We start from the raw sequence: 23006 nt of genomic DNA on the forward strand, positions 1-23006 counted from the left end.
GTCACAAATCATTGCTCCTTGCTCAACACGGGCATTTCTGCAACATGGCAGAAAACTTATTGTGCACCAAAGATCATGATGGCCTCTGTACTCCCTCTCAGCAGAGTCCCATACCCTAGCACTAAATGAAATAACTGAAAGTAAAATAAAAAATTTAGAAGTAAAGTGCAGAACCTTACTCAAGTATGAGTCCTTGAAAAAGGAAGCAACTCAACTGAAGATTCCAACTGAGACCAAAACCTGAAAGAAAATGAGCCATCCTATTGAGGGAAACAACACTTGCTGGAAACCACAAGAACAACACAATCTCCTTAAGCCACAGCTATATGAAATCAGCAGGAAGCAACACCATGTAAAGCCTATGTGCCAGGTACTTACAGCAAGGACAATACATTCCAAACTCTGTACCCTATGAAAAACTATTAGGAACAAGACCAGCAATGATATTATTGGAAGTGTTTGACAGCCAAAAGTATCAGAAGCATATTATTCTCTCAATATATACCCTGTACATAGATGATTTATGTATTTGTCCCTCCCTGCACATTTTCTGGGTAAGACTATTCTTCTAATTGATGTTTTTGGTATAGGTGATAGACTCCCACATCTATGACAAAATATTTTATTACTCCCCTTCTTCCTAAATTCTTTTGCTTAGAACTAATTGTGTTCTCCAACTGCCTAGTAAAAATGAAAACATTGAAAAGGAGCTGTAAGCTATGTTTTTGAGTGAGTATAGGATCACAGATGTTGTGAAATTTGTTATATTCAAATCTTTGTGACTCCATTTGGAATTGTCTTGACAAAAATACTGGACTTATTTGTCATGTCCCTCTCTAAGTCATTTTATAAATGAGAAAATTGAGGCAAATGGTGTTAAGCGACTTGCCTGGGATGACATAGCTAAGTAGTGTCTGAATCCAGATTTGAATTAGAGAAGATGACTCTTCCTGACTTGGCACTCTGAATAATTGTATCACCAGCTGCTCAGACACATAGAGAACCTAGAAGTTAAGGAAGTCTTGGAGACTCCTTGGATAAGTACCCATCCCCGGATCTATGTTAATATATTACATTATAATTATATTTAATAATATATACAGTGCATTTCATAAATATTTAACAATGTCAGTACCATGAGATGACTAGCTTAAAAAATATCTGAACATTTTCTGTTTCATGGGTATTTGTCATTCATCAATGTACTTATAATTCATCTTTTTTGAATTTTGCATTGCATATTATCATTGCATATTATTTATTATTTACATATGATTTCACAGGACAACCCTCTCAGAACTTATAAATTCCTTTATTTCTCAAATTCATGATCAGAAAAGCTTAAGCATATATTCTCTATTCCAAAATTAGACACATACTTATTGAACTGTTCTATGAAGTGATTCAATATTTACTGTGTTACAGTTATGTATAGTTTGCTATGGTGCCTGACAATTATGTAAAATACTTTCCCAATAGCCTCTTTCCAAGGTCAAACTAAAATCAGCAATTCTGATATTAATATATTTAATTTCAATTTATGAAAAAATAATATTATATCCCACAGATTCTGTCCACTTACTGATATACACAAAAATATAATATGGGGCAGCTTGAAGGTAGTTATTTATTTTATGTAGAATAAATTTACTAAGGATTTTGGGCTAGCATGTAGAAAATTTATTATTTTTTATTTTTTTTTTTTAACCACAAACAGCTTTGTTGTTAATTCCATTTGCTGCTAGAAATAATCTTTTAATGTAATCTCTTGGAATTAAAATAAGACATTAAAAACCCCACAAACCAAATAAAACTTCTATCAATATCAGGGGAAAAAAGAAAATAAGAATAATTTCTAGAGGAATGTTAGAACATGCCCAAATCCCTGCAGCCTTCTTTTGATTTTCTCTTTGGAGAAAAACTGAATTAAAAATGTTTGATTGATGACACTGTGAAAGTACATGAAAGACTATGGAATTTCTTCAAGGGAGAAATCAATGAGGGTCTCTGCAGCCTTTCCTAGATTTCAATGAAATGTATGAAATACTGGGATTTTTTTTTTTAACTTTGACTCTTGATCTTTTAATGAAGACAAAAAATGAAATGAATAAGTCTGAACTCATTGCTCACATGAACTCACAAATAAAAATACCAACAATATCAACAAAGGTGATAGGGTCTCAAATTTAGTAGAAATTATTTTTGATGCTTTGGCAGACTTTTATTATGAAGTATCACTTGAGTACACATTTATCACTGAAAAGAATCTGCCGTTTTATATAAAATTGGGAATGCATGAAAATATATTGAATGGAATCTGTCAATAGCAAAGCTTGCTCACTACAAATAGTATTGTTGACTGCCAGATTTACCAGTCGTTTCTTACAAGGAGCTGCTAATTAAAATAAATAGCCCTTCCTTTTAATTAAGGAATATTCCTAACTTACAATGATATGGCCTTGCTTGGCAAGGATCCTAGAGCCTAAATAAATTCAAGTTTGAAACTGTGGTTCCCCAAATCTGAAGTAAATAACTTTTTTTCTGATTCACACCAAAAATTATATTTTAATGAAAATATCTTTCCTTTTCTGAATAATATGTTCTTTAAATGACCATTATTAGACTACTTGAAATTCAAGTCATCTTGTGGGATTCTACAATTTAATTTCCAAAAAAAATGTATTTGTTAATTTGTGTTTATAGACACAATTCAGTTTTGATGCTCTCTCTTTGGATAATTTATTTAAATTATTGGCAAAGAAATGAAACCAGCAACATGGTGTTCTTCACAATGGGAACATTTAGACCCTTGAGGAAAGCAAATGGTTGCATCTGACCAATGACTAGGCAAAGAATGACTTTAAAAAATCTGTGATACTCCAGAAGAAAAATTCTGTCTGAAACTGAATTTATCATTTCCCCTTAATTATTCTCTTTCCCCCAACTCACTATTTCTCCTGATGGCAGCTTTCCACAAAGCCAGGCTCAAAATCTTGTTATTTTTGACTCATGTTTTTATTAATCCTTACATTCATCCTATTGCCAAAGGCTGTTTAATCTACCTCTACATTAAATCCAATATCCATTTTCACATTTCTCAGTACAACCACCACTCTACTTTAGGCATTAATTGATTTCTCTGCCTTAAATCTCTCTACAATCTTTTCTTCCCACGGCTAAGAAAATAATTTTCCAAATGCATAGGTCTAAGCAAGTCATTTTCTGGCTCAAAGGTTTATAGTAGCCCTGCATTGCCTATAAGAAAAAAATATAAAAATATAAAAAATATAATTAATATAATATAATATAGTAGATCCCTATTGTCTATAGGATAAAATAGAAATTCCTTTGATGGTTTTTTTTAAGGTGCCTCACTTCTCCAAATTACCTTTTTAGTCAATTTCACATTACTTTCCTTCATATGTTTTATATTCTAGCAAAATAAAATATTCCTTGCTCCTCAAACCTGACTTCCCATATATAACTCAATGCATTTATACAGGCTATATTCTAAGCCTGTATTGAGCTCCCCTGGTAACTTGTGTAGTGGCTCAACATACTGGGGTTTGGTACTTTAGAATGATACAGAAGACTCATCATCTTTAAGCTATTATGAAAATTACATACCTATATAAAATTTTATGCTTCCAAAATTATGTATGTTAGATATATATAATAGTGTAATATGTTATGACATATGTCCTAACATGATTGATATATATATGTATATATATATATATATATATATATATATATATATATTTTATATATATATAATCTAAGGTATTATGACATGTCATCTCATTTGATATTCAAAAATCTATAAAGAGAGTGATTTTTAAAAGTATTTTCCCAAACACTTGTAAAAATCGTTTACATTATTTTTTTTTTTAAATTTGGAGTTCTAAAGTTTCTTCTGTCCTCCTTCCCATCCTCCCCTTATTGAAAAAGTAAGCAGTTTGATAGATGTTACACATGTGTAGTCATGTAAAACATTGGTGAAAGAAAGCAAGAGAGCAAGAAAACAAGAAAGCAGGAAAGAAGAAAGGAAGGAAAGAAGCAAGGAAGGGAGAAAAAAGAGAGGGAGAGAGGAAGGGAGGAAGAAATGAAAAAGGAAAAAGAAAGAAAGAGAGAGGGGGAGTGAGGAAGGGAGGAAGGAAAAAAAAGAAAAAAGAAAGAAAGAGAGAAAAAAGAAAAAAGAAAGAGAGAGAGAAAAGAAAGAAAGAAAGAAAGAAAGAAAGAAAGAAAGAAAGAAAGAAAGAAAGAAAGAAAGAAAGAAAGAAAGAAAGAAAGAAAGAAAGAAAGAAAGAAAGAAAGAAAGAAAGAAAGAAAGAAAGAAAGAAAGAAAGAAAAAGAAAGAGAGGGAGAAAGAGAGAAAGGGAGGAAGGAAAAAGGAATAAAGTTCTTAAAAGTATATTTTGAACTGCATTCAGACTTTATTATCTTTTTCTGGAGTCCTTTAAAAACTGTGTTGGATGGCTGTATTATTGATATAAGTTAATTCATTCCAATTTTGCTGTTACTATATATACTATTTTACTGCTTCTACTCACTTCACTTTGTAGCAATTCATATGTGTTTTCCCAGTTTTTTTCTGAAACCATCCTGTTCATCATTTCTTATACCACAATAGTATTCTCACAATCACATACTACAACTTGTTCAGCTTTCAAATTGATGAGCACTCCTTCAATTTCCAATTCTTTGCCACTACAAAAAATAAAGCTGCTATAATTATTTTTATACTTGTAAGTTATTTTACTTTTCCATGATCTCTTTAGGATATAGACATAGGAGTGATATTGTTTTGTTAAAGGGTATACACAGTTTTATAGCCTTTGGGGCATAGTCCCAAATTACTCTCCAGAATTTTTGGATTAATTCAAAATTCTACCAACAGTACTTTAGTGTCCCAATTTTTCCACATTCTCTCCAACATTTGTCATTTTACTTTTTTGTCATAATAGCCAATATCATAGGTGAGGAATAGTATCTTAGAGTTGTTTTAATTAACTAAAGCAAATAAAACTATATTCTATTCCCTCTTTGAACCAATTCAGATGAAAGTAAGGTTGAAGCCTTCTCTGATCCCATCACCCCCACCTTTCCCTCCATTATAAAAAGTCTTCCATGGCTCTTTTATGTAAGATAACTTACACTATTCCACCTCTCCCTTCCCCCTTCTTCCAGTATACCCTTCTTTCTTATCTCTTGATTTTATTTTTTAGATGTCATCCAATCATATTCAACTCACACTTATGCTCTCTGTGTATGTATATACCTTCTAACTACCCTAATAATGAAAAAATTCTTAAGAGTTGCAAATATCATTTTTTTTTCTTTAAGGAATACAAATAATTTAACCTTATTGAATCCCTTATGGTTTTTCCTTTCCGATTCAACTCTGTTCTTTTCTTGAGTTTTGAACTTGAAAGTCAAATTTCTATGCAGTTCTGGTCTTTTCATAAGAAATGCTTGAAAGTTTAATTAAATATCATTTCATTAAATGTCCATCTTTTAATTTCATTAAATGTCCATTTTTACCTTAAGAACTATATTCAGTTTTACTGGGTATTTGATTCTTGGTTATAATCCTAATTCCTTTATTATCCATAATATAATATTCCAAGTCCTTTGATCCTTTAATGTAAAAACTTCCAACTCTTGTATTATCTTGTCTGTGATTCCATTATATTTGAACTTTATGAAAACTGTAGACATTAGAGATGTCATGGAGAAGCAAATACATTCATGCACCGTTGGTCAGGCTGTGAATTGGTCCAAAAGTTCTGGAAAACAATTTGGAATCATGCTTTAAAAATGACAAAATATCCTTTGATCCAGAGATTCCATGTATCTTCAAGACACCAAAAAACAAGAAGGAAAGTTTGAAAAAAATTAAAATATTAATAAAATTTCCTTTTCTAGGAGCAAAGAATTGGAAACAAAATTTCTGCTAAATTAATTGGGAAATGGTAAAAACAAGTTATTATATGTGAGATATGGAAAGTTTTATTAAACTGATGCAGAATGGTGTTAAGTATAACTATGAAGACAATATATACAATTATTACGCCAATGTAAATAGAAAGAACAAGAAAATTAGTCAACCAAACACTTTGGTTTGCTGAGAAATAAGACATGAGAAATCATAACTTCCTTCTTTGTTAGAGAAAGGGAATCAGAAGGTAATAGACTTAAAACTTAAAATACACACAAAGAGGATAAAGGATATGGATCATTGTCAGCCTTGTTTAACATATTGGTTAGTTTTGATAAAATTGCTTTTTTTTTCCCTTTTTGTTCCAAGAGATGACTCATTGGACAAAGATAGGGGAAGGCATAAATTCAAAAAGTAAGGTATACAAAAATAAAAGATGTCAATAAAGCATATCATATATAATGATGAGGGTTGTGATCCCTTTAAGAAACTAGTCCTTTCAGATTGATATATTCTTTTCTGATTCCCAACTCCTCCTACCTGATGCATTACCAATTCAAGAAGTTAGGACCTTTGATTCACAAATCCTGGTCAAAAGCACCCCTTTGAATTCCAATAGAAGATCCAGGCCTGTCCCAGCCCCCACTCAGATCTGAGCTAACTTGGGCTGTCCCAGACTGTAATGGTCTGATCTTCTCTCAGTTGTAATCCTTCTCTGGGAGGAGGTTTCTTTTCTGTATAATCTTTTCCTCTATGAGCAGGTTTCTTGGGAGGCTTCTGGAGCCTCCAGACAGCCTCTTCTTTCTGAATCCTGGCTCTGAATCTCCTCCAGCTCTTGTTCTTCCCCAGTCCAGACTGCTTGTCCAGGCTCAATGTTGCCTCTTTTTATCCTCCCAGAGAATGGGTGTGGGATCATACAAGGGCTTCTGGAAAGAACCACCTCAACCAATGAGCTTGCTCTTCCTAGAATTCCTAAGGTGTAAACTCCCTTTAAAGGCCCAAACCAAAGGTCTGAGCCAGAGAACTGTCAAGTCAACCTGAGTTCTCACCTAATAATCCTAACATTTCCCCCTTTCTTTTGATTTAGAACATAGGATAGCCATGACCTTGAAACATAAATCTATCACTATGGGAGGTATTACACATAATTACATAAATTACATAAGCACATAGTAACATAATACATGCTAGAAGTATATAACAAATAACATGATCAAATAATCATAAATTGAAAATTTATAAATGTCCATAAGTCCATTGTCCATTAGTCTCATCTTGTGTTAGGAAGTCCAATGATTCCTGCTGGTTTTTAAAGTTCTTTAACAGTCTTCTTATTAGCCATGCTCTTTCAGTGCCAGATGTTTCTTAGATTTTCTCCTATATTCTGAGGTTTTTCTCTTTTTCTGTCTCTGTCCAGGTGCTTGTTGCCACCCATCTATTTCCTTCTTCATCTGTTTTCTTCTGTCTGTTAAAATACAAGCAAACCCTCTCTCCCAGGCAGTTAACCTATCTAATTTTCTTCTATTTACCACTTTCTAAATCTCTTCTCATCTTCTGACAATTACATTGGAGTTGTTTGCACTGGACACAGCCCTGTTGGTTTAAAAGGCCTGTATTCTCCCCAAATGTAATCCATTTTTGCAATCTGATTGCCTTTTGGCTGATTTATCAGGTAATCCCTTTCTGCCATGTGATTGCTTTTCTGCTGGTTGATCAAATCAGAGTTCTGAGCTTCTAAAGGTTCTTTGGGTGTAACATCAGCTGCCATCATGCCCCAAGTCTTTTTTGCCTGGGGCCCTGGACCTGGGTCCCTCATCCCGTTTCCCTGAATTAGTTTACACTCTGATGCCCAATGGAATCCTCTGTTGCATTTTGGATATTGGGTTTTAGGTCTTCTCTCACCCTGTCTTCTCACTGTATCTCCATACCTACACTGAGTTCTTAGATGCCCAATTTTTCCACATTGAAAACATCGCCGAGTTTCTCTAGAAGGCCCCTACCAGGAGGGACCCTGTCTTTCCACATTCATCATTGTCCGGGTGTAAAAAGCATTTGTTCCCACTGTAGCACAGCGTCTTATGACCTCCTCTAAAGGAGCATCTTTGTCTAATCCCCATATAATTCTTTTGCAAATCTCATTGGCATTTTCCTTAGCCAGATGTCTGGTCATTATTTCTGTAGCTGCATTTTCTCCAATAGTTCTTTTGACAGCAGTTTGCAAACGTCCCACAAAATCTGCAAAAGGTTCATTGGGACCTTGTTGTATTTTAGTGAAAGCCTCTCCCCGATCTTTCTGTCCAGGAAGGACACCCCAAGGTTTTATTGCAGCCTTAGCAATTTGCTCATACACTGTCATGGGGCAATTAATCTGTTCTGAATTCTCTCCATACCGACCTTCACCAGCTAATTGCTCAAAAGTGAATTGTGTGTTAACTCCTATTTCCAAATTGCATTTGACTTGAATTTTACATAATTCATGAAATTCCGCAAGCCATAATAAATTTTCTCCAAGTTTCAGGCATGTCCTTGCTATGGATTTTCAATCATTTGGTGTTAGGACTTCATACGACAAACCATCTAGTAACATTTTAACATAAGCTGATGTAGCCCCATAAAGAGTACAACCTATTTTCAAATCTTTAATTTTATTCAAATCTAAAGGTGCATATCTTCTCCTTTTATGGCCTACAGAATCAATCTCTTCAATCACAGGATATGCATGTATAAAATCACTTATATCCTGTCCTTCTCTCTTAGCTTTAACCAATGCTTTTTCTAATCTTGTCATAGGCTTAGGCTGCTTCACAGGCAATTCTGTTTGTGTTTCTGCCTCTTCCCCTCTTCCTTCTTGCTCCACCCCTAAAAGGTTAATTGAGGGAGGAGATGGGAGGTGCTCCTGTTGCTCAGAATTGTACTTAACCTCATTGTTTATCTGATTCATCCTTTTCACCTAGTTTAGTTGACACTTCCCCATTTTGCTCCTTCATCTCTTCCTTTAGAATAACATTTTTTAAAGCCATTTGGATTAAATTGTAGGTATGAATTGTATCTTTGGAAACTGAGTTTGGTCTGGAACCAAAGGCAAAATGTCACAAAGGCAATTGTAGTGTTCACCTAATTGCTTTCCTACTAATTCCCATTCATCTGGATCCAATTCTTTTTCCAGAGAAAAACAAGGACATATGACCTTCACAGTTTTTAAAAGTTCAGTAATCTCCTCCAAAATTATAATCAATCCTTGGCTTTTCATAACCTTGATGATGCTCTCTAAACATTTTCCTTGAACAGAAGGTGTTTGCCCCATTTCACTCTAAGAGATTGCTGGTTTAGCCCTTAACAAGTTCCTTATTTATCTATTAGCATGCTCACTTAATCTTTAACAAAGTTTCCTTGTTACTCATGGTTCTGGGTCAGAGAGACTGAGATCTGGATGGGAGGCTTTTCCACTGGAATCAGGACTGTGTCTGTTCCTATTCGGGAGCCAAATTGTGAAGGTCTGGTCTAGCTCCTCTTGTCAGGATAAGCAAAAGTCCTTGCCCCACGTGTGGATGCCAATTGTAATGTTCTGATCTTCTCTCAGTTGTAATCTTTCTCTGGGAGTAGGTTTCTTTTCTGTATAATCTTTTCCTCTATGAGCAGGTTTCTTGGGAGGCTTCTGGAGCCTCCAGCCAGCCTCTTCTTCCTGAATCCTGGCTCTGAATCTCCTCCAGCTCTTATCCTTCTCCAGTCCAGACTGCTCTCCAAGCTCAATGTTGCCTCTTTTTATCCTCCCAGAGAATGGGCGTGGGATCATACAAGGGCTTCTGGGAAGAACCACTTTAACCAATGAGCTTGCTCCTCCTAGATTCCTAAGGTGTAAACTCCCTTTAAAGGCCCAAACCAAAGGTCTGATCCAGAGAATTGTCAAGTCAACCTGAGTTCTCACCTTGTAATTGTCCAGACAACCTGAGTTCTCACCTAGTAATCCTAACACCAGACCCCATTCTAATGATCTTCTCAGATTTCCCAACCCCCATCAAGAAAATTCTAGCCCTCCTTGAAATCCATCAAGGATCCAATTTGGGACTCTACCCACAGGCCCCTTTAGCTAAATCTCTCATTATAAAAGAGTCAAGCAGAGATCTCAAACATGGCAGCCTTATATCTGACATGCCAAGGATCTCTGCCCACTGGAACACTGTTTCTAGTGCTCTCTTATCCCTACCTTCATCATTTACTAACTAGACTTTAACCTTACTTCCAAACCCCATAATAAACCTCTTTTATCAATCTAGGTTTTGGGGTCTGTAAATTCCTTTCTGGGGACTCTTGAGCTGCTACTAGACTTCATTTAATTCCTTGTGCCAAATCCAAAAGCATTTCAGGGAAGCTCTATTTGACTCCCTATACCCCAAATCTGCCACTAGACCTCAATTAAACCCTAATTTCATTTAGATACCCCAATTCTAGAGCTCATCATTTAAAATTATAACTTCAAAAATTGTATAATAAGATTGTATTTCAAATTCTGCTTTAGAAATATATTGGCCATATGCTCTTGGTCAAGTGCCTTAATTGCTTCAGATTCTTTTTTTTTTTTTTTTTTTTAATAACATAGGGATAATAATAGTATCTATCTCCTAAGGTTGTTGTAAGGATAAAACAAGAGTCTTACAAACATTAAATTTTTATATGTAAGTTATTGTTGTGGGTGTTGTTGTTGTTGCTATTAGTCACTGAGCAGGAGGTATTGTTAATCCAGTAAAAAAAATTTTTTTTAAAAAGGTAGCATCTCCACCTTCAAGCCTTCCTTCCTTTTCAACTTGTTCATTATGTCCTCACTGTCCTGAACCATTTCCTGGAAGAAACAAATATAAATTTTGTCCTATTTCCCATACTAGTCTCATGTGGCTTTTACCACACATCCTACTAAAGAAGCCTAAGTTTGAATTTGGACATGACTCTTTCTTGTTTGTCCTTTTGTAATATTAGGTTTATCTATATAAAGATGTATATATATTGACATGGAGTTCCAGATGTCTGAAGGTACATGGCCCTTATAACTGGAGCAGATTGGAAGACTAGAGGGGAGTCTCAAGCTCTAGCACTCTTGGAAAAGAAAGCCATTGAAAAGAAGATAGGCCCAAACTAACTAAGAACTATTTAGGCACTCCGAAGTTAAAATAATTATAAAATATCTAATCATTTGTCTTACAAACTGCTTTCTATTCTGAAGAAGTTTAAGTATTATCCTCTCTACAAAATGTAATAGTAGCTATAAGTTAAGTAACTGGATTCTATTTTAAATTGTTCTGTTAATGCATACAATGAATCTTTTGTATCCATTAGTCTTTCCTTTTATATAGGGAATAATGCCTTGACTATATCTGATTTATATTAGACATTGAGTTCCTTTTTTGTTCTCCATTTTGGAGAGGGCCTAAATATGAGCCAAAGGTAAAGCTCAAGAAATTTGTCCTTAGCACATTGTAATATGTTTAACAAACAAAAGAAGGAGAAAAGAAAGCCTGCTCCTGTTGTCATCAGAGGTCATGATTCATCAAGACTGAATATGGTTGGTTTAAGACAAAGAGGCTAATAATTAAAAAGAAAAAAATAGGTGAATACCTCACCCCTGTGGAACCTGAAGTATTCCTTCAAAGTTAGAGTAGAATAGCTACAGAAGGTAATGAATATTCAATGAGGTAATTCTGAACTGAAATACACACTATAGAATCCTGTGATTAAGCTATTAGCAATACCATAAAACACAAGCAATATAATTTTAACTAAATAAACCATACTCGTGAGCATGAAATTAAGATGGTGTGTAAGTCTTATGCAAAGTTTCCTCTGTACTCATTATTTCCTAGTTTCATTGCTGGCAATCTGGTAGAGTTGATGAAGGTGTTACTTTATGTCATCTATGTGTTTTCAAAAAGTGATAACTTTAAAAACAAACAGACTAATTTATTGCTGGATTCTAGAGTTTGCCAGATACATCAGCAGACAAAGAAGAAGGAGCCAAATATTCTGACAAATTAAGGTAGAGAGTAAGGACCAAATGAACAGGAAAAAAAGAAGAAGAAGAAGAATCAAAAGCATTTTTTATAGAAGAAAAGGCAAAAGTCATCTCCAACATGTGGTTGGGAGATTTAAAGCCTGAAAGAAAATAGGAAAGTTGATGAGGCATTTTCCAACCTTATTTAACACATTCTTCAAATAATAATAATGTGATAACTTACATTGATTGTATGTTTTAAGTTTTTGACAATATTTTCTTCTCAACAACCTTGGATAAGAATTCAAAAGCTGGTGAAGTCACAAGCAGAACCACAGACCCAAAAAAATCAAGGGCAAGTTTACTGGATTGAAAAAAGAGACAAAATTGGAATGTAAATAGTAAATAGATTTCACCTAAAGATGCTTATATTTTATTTGGTTAGCAATAGAAAATCACAGGGTTTTTTTTATTTTTTTTTACTATAGAGGTTTGACTTTATCAATTCTATACATTATAAATATTGGTCTGACAATATAAACATAACTAATGGTTTGGTAATGTAAAAGATAGGCTTAAGTAGGGAGAGAAAATGAAAGTAGTAACTGTTGTGAGGAAGTGATGGCACAAGTCATGAAAGTAGTAATACCGGCCTGTCTCAGGTGATGACAATGAATTTAAGACGGTAAAGATAACTGTATAAAAAGTTAGAATCTAAACAAAGTTAGAATCACTATGATTAATTAATTAAATATGAAATATGGAACAGAGGAAGAGTCAAAGATAAAATCCAAGCTTTCAAATACAGAAGATCAAGAAAGATAAATTCTATTTTGAAATTAATGTTGATATGATTATGGAACATGCTGGTGAAAAGTCTTGCATATAGTCGGATCATAGATTTCCTAGAAAGTAATTTAGATATTATATTACCTAATGTAATCAGGTAATTTTATAGATGAGGGAATTGAAATCCATAAACATCAAGAGGTTTGCCTAACATCATGCAAGTAAATAATAACAGAACTGACACTTGAACCCAGGTCTTCTAAGTCCAGATCTTTTCTTCCTTCTTTATAACACAGAAATTTAAACTATGAAATAGAGGACATAGTTGTAAAAAAATCGGGAGAGTCATCTGTATAAAGGTGGTAGTTACATTTATGCTAATGAATGAGATAACTAAAACTTGCCCACTCCAAGTCATCTATATGAAAGCTTCTTAAACTGTGGGTCATGATCCATTATGGAATTCATACTGAATGTGAGTGTCATGAAATTATGACTTTTTAATTTGTACACCTATTTTACATACTTATATATACAGAATCACTTAAAAATGTCTTGGGTGGAAAGAAGTCACTAGAGAAAAAAGTCTAAAAAACACCCTGACCTAAACCAATTTCATTTATTTGGGTTAAAATTCTGGAATCTTTCCTAAACAATAAAGATTTCAATGTCTTAGCCCATAATAAAACTTTCTTGGGAAAAAAAGAAGCATTTTTTATGTTCTCATCTTACTTTTCTCTTTCATCATTAACTTAATTGTATAAGTAGCTTCTACATGGCAGAGGATCATATGGCTCTTACTGCAGAATTACAAAACAGACAACATTTAATCCTAAAAGTATAGAGAAATCTGCATTTCTCTTCCCTCTGTTTTTTTTTTTTTTTTTTTTTACATCTATGTAAAGATATTAATTAGATTCCCTCTAAGTGTGCCTTAAGGCACTCTTCTGAAAAGCAGGCATTCATTTGGATACAGCCTTCTTAAAATCTTGTGCTTAGATCTGAACATGAAATTACTATGATTATCTGACCTACACAAAAAATAGGTTTTATTCCTACCTTATTAAATTTATACATACATGTATATATCTCTCTTTTTTTTTAAATCTATATAAAGGCACAGTTTCTTATACAAAACATTTCCTTACTTTTTGTATATTGAAATATTTGTGTTTGTTGATGATTAAATTAATAATAAAAATGAAATTTTGTATATCAGGCACTGTGAATATAAAAATGAAAATGAGATTCTATCCTGAAATTACATTCTATAACAGAAAAGATGTGTAATAGATAGATAGATAGATAGATAGATAGATAGATAGATAGATAGACAGACATACACACACAAGTGTATTACAAAGTAAGTATCTGCTAGATTTATACAAAACAAAGATATTAATTTTGGAGGAAACACTAAAAGCTGATAGGATAAGGAAAAGCCTCATAAAGAAGGAAATTGTAGAAGTAAACTTTGAAGGAAACTAGGAAGACAGGAATGGGGAAAGATAATATTCCAGATTTTGATGATAGCTGGTATGTCCATAGCTATAGATATTTATATAGATATTTCTATTTTAGATGTATCTATATTTTTGAAACACATGTTTATACATATGCACATGTATGCATATTTATCAATATGCATGCATGTTTACATACATTTTAACTATAACTCTACATATATGTTAATTGATTTAGTAGCCACAACACACTTCTGACTTGTTTTTAATAATAATCTCTTGTGTTCATATAATGTTTTACAGTAACAAAGCACTTTATATCCATTAACTTTCAGGAATAGAAAGTGATAGTTCTGCACTTTCTGATAACATTTAGAATATTGTTCTCATCTCTGAGCACCAAATTTTAATAAAAATATTTAATAAAAACATTGACAAATTGAATTATGTTCTAAAGAGATCAACCAGGATGTTGCAGGTCATGCCATCTGACAACTAGTTAAAATATTTAGGATAGAGAAAAGAAGGGAAAAGCACAAAGTGATATTTATTTGAAACACACAAAGAATTGTTATGTGGAAGAGAAATTTGACCTGTTCAATTTGTTCCTCCAAAAAAATAGATAAAGTATAATGTATATAAGCTACAAAGAAATAAATTTAGGTTTGTGGTAAAGAGAAATTTCATAGAACTTAAAGTTAACTAAAAGCAAAATAAGCTGCCACTGAAGGCACCAGGGACCCTTTTATTGGAGCTTCCCCCCCAAAAAAGGACAGATAAGCAATTCACATACCATTTTATCAGACTGACAAAGTTGACAAAACTGGAAAATAATAAATATTAAAGGGGCTATGGGAAAAGACATAGATATAGATATAGATATATTTATATCTATATCTATATCTATCTATCTATCTATCTATCTATCTATCTATCTATCTATCCATCTATCTATCTATCTATACAACATTGGCGGAACTATGCATTGGTACTACCTTGTAGAAAGCAATTTGAAAGTATCCTTAAAATTACTGTGCTATGAATACATACCCTTCAATCCAGCAATAACACTACTAAAACAATAACCTCAAGAAAATCAAAAGGAAAGCAACCCATATGTACAATGTGTTTCAGCTTTTTTTTTGCCTAAATTGGCAAAGAAAAGAAAACTAAAAAGGTCCCCATTCATTAGAAAATAGCTGAACAAATTATTACATATAAATATAATGAATTACTATTAAACTATCAGAAGTGAAAAACAAAATTTCAGAGAAACCTGGGAAACTTACGTGAACTGGTACAAAATTATGCTAACAGAAATAGGAGAATTTATACCACAATATACCAATAAATTATACCACAATCAACAATATCATATTTCCAAAGTACCAATGATAACGAACATTACTATTTACTTTCTGATAGAGAGCTGATGATTAATAGAGAAAATGAGACACACATTTTTGGACATGAGGGAATTTGTTCTGCTTAATGATGTTTATTTGTTACAACGTTTTTTTTTTCTGGTTTTTTCCTGGAGTGGGATTGGGGATGTGGGGAAAGACTAGAGTAGATGTGTGTAAGAGGAAATAAAATGAATGAAATAAAAAAGAATAAAAATTTTTAAAAATTAAAAATGAAAGTATAGATGATTGCACATCTCAGAATATGAGAGTTAGAAGGGACCTTGTAGGAGAACATTATCAATTAAACATACCTCACAAGCAGCTACCCTGTCCTGTGCTTGAAAATCTCCAGGTAGGGGAACATTCCTTCCTCAAGAGACAAGCTATTCTGCTTTAGGATAATACTAATTATTAGAAGTTTTTCTGAGTTTTTTCTTTGTACAATTGAGCCTAAATTGACTTCTTTTGAAACTTAGAAACACTGTTCCTAATTCTGTTCTCTGGATCAAAGACATCATGTCCAACTACCTGACAGCCCTTCAAATGCTTGAAGATAGCTATCATGCCCTACCTTAATTTTTTCTTTTTTATGAACTAAATATATTTAGGCCCTTCAGCCTCATCTTTTTATGGTATTTTCATCATCTTGATTGTCTCTGGAAACTTTTCCATTTTATTAGTCCTTTGTTAAATTCAGGTCAGCATTCTAGTCTGTAAGGAACACTTTTGGAACCTATTATCCACTGGGTAAACTATCTCTTCCAGATTCCTCATATCTGCATATTTGTTGAGCATGAAATTTATAAATTTATCCAAATCACTCACAAAATGTTAAATAGTATAAGCCCAATCAATAATCCCTGTAATATTCCATTGGAGCTCCCTCACCACAATGCCACTGAAATTTTTATAATTATTCTAAGAATACTGTAAGAGATTCTTTTCTAAAAATGTATTAGATTGGAGGTTGGTTTAAGTTTCTTCTAATGCTAAAATTTTATGATTTTGTGGATTTATTTGATCCTCAAAACAACATTTAGTAATATAAAAATTATTTTCACCATTTCAAAAAAAAGGACACTGAAGTTTAGATTTATCCAACATTACACCACTAATAATCACACAAATAACTAGTTACTTATTTGCTAGTAACTTAAATGACTTGAAATTGAGTCTTCTGGACAATTAATTGTTTTCAAGATCTCAATGATCATAACATTGTTCTGCTGATGACTTAAGAAATGGTTTTTTGTGTAGCATTGAACAAAATTTTAATACAAAATCCAGTGCTAGTTCCACTAAACACTGACCTTTGGTTTACTTATGTCTTTAAGCCATTTTCACATGATATTTCATTAAGCTAGGTCTCTCCCATGTTAATTTTTTTTTAACATCTCATTGTACATCTTATTGTCTGAATCTAAATTCAGGACTTTACATCTATTTCTATCAACTTTTATCTCTCTCTTTTATTTTAAATTGGATAACCATGAAATAACATTAAATGGAAGCTCCAGATCAACATGAAATTCATTCCAACATAAACTCTATAACTAATTTTCAATTTTGAAAGATGAGAAATTAAAAAAAGCAATCAGCCTATCTCTAATTTTCACCATTTCTTAGAGAAATTTAACAAGCAAAAAAACCTGTTTAATCACCTCAAGGAAACCAAAACCATGTTGGCCAGTAAATATTTAATCTTTTTGTTAAGAAAGAGACATAGTAGTCAAGTACAGCAAGGATTTATAGTGTTTACAAGCTTATTTACAAACCAAAGGAACCTAAAAAAATAATATAAGAGGTATTTCTTCACAAAATAGTGAAGTTGAAGGAAAAACAAGCCTATAGAAATCTTTATACTTATGTAAGTCAAATAACCTTGAGACCATTTTTAGCATAATTAGGAAAGAAAATAAAAATAGACATGAAATGGAGCTGATCTGTGGGTGTTTCCATAATGATCTGTTCTCATCAGTGATGACTAGTGGAGATAGAACAGTTTGTAGAATCACAGTGTTTGAGAGTTGAAAGGGCCTTCTAGTCACTAGATGATCAATCCACATACACATACAATAAATCCAAACTATAACATTAAAAAATAAATATCCATTTACTGCCTAAAAACCTCTAAAATGGAGAATTCATCACTTCTTAAAGCAGGCTATTCCAATTTTGGACAGCTTTAATTTCTAGGAAGATTTTTTTTTTTTCTTGAAATTGAGCCTAATTGTATCTCTTTGACACTTGTAGCTATTGTCCCTGGTTCTTCCTTCTGAGGCCAGACTACAATAGATTCTTTTTTCTACATGATATTTCTTCAAATTCTTGAACAAACTATTCCTCAAAAGTCTTCTCTTTTTAAGTCAAATATGCTTATTTCATTTGATTGCTTTTCATATATCATAGACTTGAAGCTCTTCAAAATCATTGTTGCTCCCTTTTGTAAGCTATCCAACTTATTAACATTCTGAAATGGTGGCACCTAGAATGCTCTGTCCCTTCATCTTTCAATTTTAATTTTAGAATAGAACATTTCAGATGTGGTATCACTAAAGTAAAATCAAGAAGACTCTGGCTTCCTTACTCTTAGAAGGTATGCACCCTCTTACAGTAGGCAAAGATTATATTAGCTTTTCTGGCTGCCATATCACACTGCTAATTCATTGAGTTTGTGGTCAACTCACTTACCTTTTTTTCAGATAAGCTGCTGTAGTACCAGGATTTTTTCATCCTGTATATATGAAATTGAATTTGTGAATTCAAGTTCTTTTAGATTTAACATTTATTCCTAATGCATTTCATCTTACTATATTCAATCTGATACTTTAGCTTGCCAAGAAGTTTTTGGATCCTGTCACCCATTATATTAGCTATTATCTTACCTTGCCATCATCATCTAAAAATTTAAAGAGCATGCCACATATGCCTTTATCCAAGTAACTGATCATTCATTCAGAAAACAAACATTTATTAAGCACTTATTATTTACAGGTCATAATGATAAATTTTAGGGTGATAAAAACCAAGAAGAGTCCCTGTCCTCAAAGAGCAGACTTGTCAATAGAGATTAAAATATTTAAATAAGTAGGAAGTAGAAAATATATAGAGAGTAGCTGGAGGCAATAGCAGCTGGGAGGAGCATTAGGCCTCTGGCAGAAAGAAAGATTTGAACTAAAACTTGAATGAGGCCAGGGAATTAGAGTCATAGGGGAGAGGCATATCATCCCAGGAATGGAGAACAGCCAATCCAAAAATCTGGAGTTTGAAGATGGAGTTGTGAAAGGAATAGCAAAGAAGCCAATGAAGCTCAATAATAAAATGAGTGAAAAGGAGAAAGATGTAAAAATATGAAAAGGAAGAGGGCAGATTGTAAAGAATTTTAAAATGCCAGATAAGGAACTTAACAATTCATATTGGAAATGAAAGGGAACTTGTTAGGATTACTAGGTGCTAAGTCAGTTGTCTAATTTAGCATGGTACTTAACAATTCTCTAGCTCAGAATTCATATCTTTGGGTCACACCTTTAAATGGAGTTTACACCTTTAAACTTCTGGGGGAAGTTTGCACCTTTAAAGGAGTTTACACCTTTGGAGTACCCACAAGCCCATTCTTTGGGATGATAAAAAGCAGCCATAGGGCAATCTGGAAGGAGGCAGTCTGGAAGAGGTTACAGTCTGGAAGAAGTCAGTCTGGATTGGGTCAAGGACAAGACTTCCTAGGAGAATTTCCGGGAAGCTGGAGGAGATTCAGAGCCAGGATTCAGGAAGAAGGATTTGAGATTCTACCCTCGTGCTGACTGGAGGCTTTGGATTCAGAGAGAGCTAGAGACTGAAGCTGGCTGGAGAGATTCTGACAGGAAAAGATTCAAGACTTTGAAAGACACAATACAGAACTAAAACCAAGGTTAGCTCCCCAGAAGCTCCCCCAAGAGATCTCCTCCCAGAGAACGATCGCAAATCTAGAGACAACAGAACATTACATTGGTGCCCAACATGGGCAAGGACTTTTGCTTATCCTGACTCTGGCTGATTCTGAGCCCTTCATAGGAGCTAGTCTGGATATCACAGGAACTCTTAACACTCACTGAGCAGGGCAATGATAATCAAGCATGATATGAGCAGTCAAAAAATATAGTGGTAGCATTACCACTTTCAAAAAAAGTTTCAATGTTATTGATCAATTTTTAAATTAAATTAAATGATATGGGAAATTCTATTGAAATCTTCAGCTCAATTGATGTTACAATGAAATTCAGGTCCATAAACTCCAAATGAAAAAGAGGCCTCTCCATATCACAATTGTTAAAAATAACATTCTTGATCCTGAAAATCAAATATAAAGGAAATTTTATTAAAGAAGAATCTTAAGGAATGATCTGAATGTTTCTGGCCAGACTCCTTTTGGGAGGGAACACTGAATACAAAATGGGGGAAACTTTATACTTGCTCATGTGATGCAGCAACTTCCTTCAGAGAAAGGATTGGTTCATTTTATCTAGGTTACAGTCTTTCTGATATACCCATTGCATTTTTTCCCTAATATGTTTTAAACATTGTCCCCCCATCATACATCATACATCCCATATTCAAAAATGGCAGAAAACTCCTCTTCTAGGGTATGTTGTTTAATATTGTTTAATATTCAATTAGCCTATTAAGCAGGACTTGATCAAGTCAGGTCATTGTCCCTAACTAGTTTGTGCTGGATGGATATTATCTTAAGTTTGTGGTTTTCTCAAAACCACCAAGGAGCCCTTCTTTTTGGTTGAACCCACCTGTGCCTTCCTAGCTCTCCAATTTCTTGTTTGTTTCTATTGATCACTTAATTGGTCTGTGAATCCTAATCTTCCTTAACCTCTCACATTTTGAAAACCTCTTGGTCAGTGGTATCCACTATCCCAGTGCCACACTACCTCAAAGCTTGCAACACTGTGGAAATCCAACTTTTAAGCATTTCTCACAACAATCATTTGTACTGAAGAACGTGAGTATATATAAATTTTGATTTTAGACAATTCTGAAGAATGTATGATGAAAAAGGCTATCTACCTCCAGAGAAAGAATGGATAGAGTGTGAATTTACCCTCTAGTAACAGGTAACTTTTAAGGTTCTGTCCTGAACACTCTTCTTCTCTTTTTTCTGTGTTACTTCACTTGTAGATTTCATCAGCAACCTTGGATTAAATTATTGTCTCTATGGTGATGATTCTCAATTCTCCATATCCTCCCCCAACCTCTCTGCTGACTTCTAGTCTCTTATCCCCACCTGCATTTCAAACTGAATATCCAGGAGACATCTTAAACTTGATACATCTTTATCTTTTCCCTAAAAACTTTCCTTCTCCTAATTGTTATAGAAAGTTAACAACATCCTCCTAATTCCTCAAACTTAAAATTTGGGTGTCAGCCTTGACTCCTTACCATCTCTCATCCCCTATATCTAATATATTGCCAAATCTTGAAAATTTCATCTTTATAACATCTCTTGAATATGCACTTCTTTTTTCAGACACTGCCATCACCCTGATGCTGATCCTGGACAATTGCAATAGTCTATGGCAGTTTAATAGTCCTCATTCCAATCCATCCTCCATTCAGATAGCAGCCAAAGTGATTTTCTTAAATTGTAGGTTTAATCATGTCAACCTGTTACTAAATCAACTTCATTGGCTCCCTATTGCATCTCCCTCCCAGGATCAAATATAAAATCCTTTTTGGCAGTCAAAGCTCTTCAAAACTTAATTTCTCTCTATCTCTCCCATCTTTCCAGTCTTCTTACACCAAGTCATCCACTATGTACTCTTCCAATGAACCTGTGATTCTGGACTCCTTGCTCTTTTCAGGAATTAGATACCTCTCTGCTCTGGGAATTTCTCCTGCTGTCCCTCATACTTATAATGCATTCCTTCTCATCTCTACTAGCTTTCCTGCTTTTTTCATATTCATAATAAAATTTCATTTTCTACATGAAACCATTCCCAACCCTTTTTAATTCTAGTGCCTTCCTTCTCCCCCGCCCCCCATTTATTCAGTATATAGCTTGTTGTACATATTCTTTTGTTTGTTTCTTATCTCTCCATTAGATTGTGAGTTCCTTCAGGGTAGAGACTGTCTTTTACCTCTTCATGCATCTCCAGCTTTTAGTGCAGTACCTATAGCATATAATAGGCATTTAATAAAAGTTTATGGAATGACTGACTCATCCTGTACTTTCAAAGCAACCTATTTAATTTTTTGGTAATTCACCTAATTGATAATGAGTGATGGAGCCCATTCATAAAGATAAAGAAATTGAATACAGAGAAATATAATAGTCTCCTCAAGGTTCCATAACATCATTGGGACTTATCTGGTGTAATCTGGTATAAAGAAATCTTGGTTCATGGGATTTCACTTTTCTGAAAGATATTTTTAACTATTATAAGCTTTATTCAAAAATCCTTGTAATAAGATGTATAATCACCCACTCAAATACTTGAGTCTGTGATCAATTTGGAACTTTCCTTCAGTGATTCAAATTTCCTAACTAACCCAGACCTATTTGTCTGGTGCCACGCTTCAATTCTGATCCACTTAACTTTCAGAACTCTGACTTCACTTTCTCACTATCTGGATAAAACAGCTAATCTCTTAGAACTGAAGTTCTCTTATAAATTTTAATTTAAGAAAAAAAGACAATTCATGCCCTTGAGAAACTTACAAGCTGATGAGCGACTATGACACACAAAAGGAAGCTGAAAGGGAATGAGAGGGTCGCCACTAGGAGGCATGACATTTTCTGGAGTGGGAAACCAGGCAGAGCAGCTGTTAGAAGGTAGAGAGTGCTGCAAAGTTTTGAAAGTTCTGAACTCTTTGTAAAGGAAGGCTTAAGTACTACAATCAGTGAGGGAAAGGTGGTAAGTAAGCAGTTTGGTGGTAAAAACTGGGATTGAAACCAAACTGAGTTCCTAATGGAAAATAGAGATTACTTTATCTGTAGAGAGTGGTAGCTGTCTTCAAATATCTGAAGGCCTGCATTGTGGAAGAGGAACTGGTTTTCCAAGCAGTTAATGTAAATTGCTGAGAGGCAGGAAAACTTCCCAACAATTGGAGCTACCGAAAAGTAGGAGGTACTACTTTCGCTTATAAACAGTCTTCTTTAGAGTGGAACTAGATTGTTACGGATTTTTTAAAAAGAGAGCTGCAGTGAGGTGTTGGATTAAAGACTGTCACAGAAGTCTCCTCAACAGATTTCCAAAATCAAATATAACACTCAAAGCTAAGTTAGGAGAAAAGAACTTTACAAACCTAATTTAGAGCTAGAAAAGTGAGTTTCCTTTATTATAATCATGTGCCTGGTAAATTGAGCCAAGGACCTATAGGAGTACATTACTTATATTTTAATATAAATAAACTTATCAACTACTGTCTCTCACACCTCAACC

Source organism: Sminthopsis crassicaudata, chromosome 1 (assembly GCF_048593235.1).
Source record: "Sminthopsis crassicaudata isolate SCR6 chromosome 1, ASM4859323v1, whole genome shotgun sequence".
NCBI lineage: Eukaryota > Metazoa > Chordata > Mammalia > Dasyuromorphia > Dasyuridae > Sminthopsis > Sminthopsis crassicaudata.